Below are 1,666 nucleotides of genomic sequence, written 5' to 3'. Positions count from 1 at the left end.
CCGGCTCGGCCGCACCGTACAGGCGCTTAAATAAAACCAATCCAAAACCCGCCCTCGCTCTTAAAGCCTTAACCCGGGGCCACGAAACACGCTCCGAGCGATTACGCTTGACGCTAACACCGACTGTAAATGTTGTAGTTTTTATATTGAATTGTTCCAAGTTTTAATCAGGGGCAAATGCCGAGCTACTTCAACAGCAAAAAACAGAAGTATATTTTCAGAGTAATAGCTGAGGTAAAACTCGCGCGATATTCTATATCGGAACAGGTGACGTAACAGAAAACCATGTCGCCAAAATGATTTTAAGATTTTATATGAGACTTAGATAATCATAATCATTTATTGCAATCATGGTATTGCCTGAATATAAATAATATTTGATTTGTTTTGGCATTAATCTTGCCATGTCTCTTATTCCGTTGTAATTCGCCCGGAGCGTGCGGCGGCCGGCCGCGGCATTTCTCCCACCCTTTAGAAACCCCATTGGAGTTGAGTGTTCGGCCCGGCCGAGCCTCCCAGCGCAGTACAAAAGTTGTAATCCTCGGCTGTACCAACATATCACAGCTTGCGTAGCTTATCTAATGATTCGAGATAGCCGAGCCGGCGACACTAACGATGGTCAAATATAATTTTCATATTAAAACCAAGTATACCGTAGACAAATTTTTATCGAGCAGATGAAATCTGCGAACAATTTTTTTAATAAAAAAATAGAAAAATGCAGTTTTGGTACCTCAGGTAGTTAAGCGCGATTGGACTGGTATTCCAAAAGGTTGCATGCTCGAATCCTTGCCGAATGATTTCCCTGCCCCCTGTAAACACCCGGGAACCCGCGGTACTGACGTACACTTCCGTTCAAAATAAAGGCATATTGAATTCATAGCACATGCTCGCTAATATCATCCCAATTTCTTACTTACTTACCTACATATTGTAGTTGAAGCTACATTTGTATGTTCTTTAAATTTAGTTGTAAAACAAAATGTAATCAGCAGGTTTTTTTTTCTATATTTTAATATTTTCATCGACGAACCGCGAGCTCCCTCGTTTTCAGTCAAAAAACTATCATATATCATTAAATAATTCATATAAAAAAATCATACCCCTACGAACTAGATAAGTGGCATTTATACATCAACGTAACTCCTTATTATGTCGTTAGGATGTCGGCCAGGCGTGCACGATTGTTAAATTTGTTTTTTTTTTACATTTTTCAAAATCTCTTTTAAGATTTACCAATTTTTATATCCTATGTTACGCGCTGCGGGTGCGCCCGGGTCGCGCGGGGTGGATTCGATCACAATTAACCACGTCCACTATGAAAAAACGCTCCAAGCAATTACGCTTGACGCTGACGGTAGCGGCGTCGAGCGTCAAACACATGTATGGTGTTCTTATGCTAACGTCAGCGTAGAGCATAATTTTTAGAAACATTTATTTCGTAACTTTCAGGCAAGGGACTCCGCGACAGGCGCAAAGTTTCCTAATGTTTCAAAACCGCCCCGCTCGCCGGCGTCACATTTCATTCAAGTAACTCATTGACAGGAAAATTTGAAGCGGCGACGACATAAAAAAAGGCCACGAACGTGAAACGAGACCGCACCCGGGCGCGCCCGCCCTAATACTTGACAAATTAATTACAATTATACAAAAAAAGATAAAACAA

This window comes from Cydia splendana, chromosome 22 (genome assembly GCF_910591565.1).
Source record: "Cydia splendana chromosome 22, ilCydSple1.2, whole genome shotgun sequence".
Taxonomy (NCBI): domain Eukaryota; kingdom Metazoa; phylum Arthropoda; class Insecta; order Lepidoptera; family Tortricidae; genus Cydia; species Cydia splendana.
The sequence above is the reverse complement of the archived record's forward strand: the minus strand, read 5'-3'. Positions refer to the sequence as shown.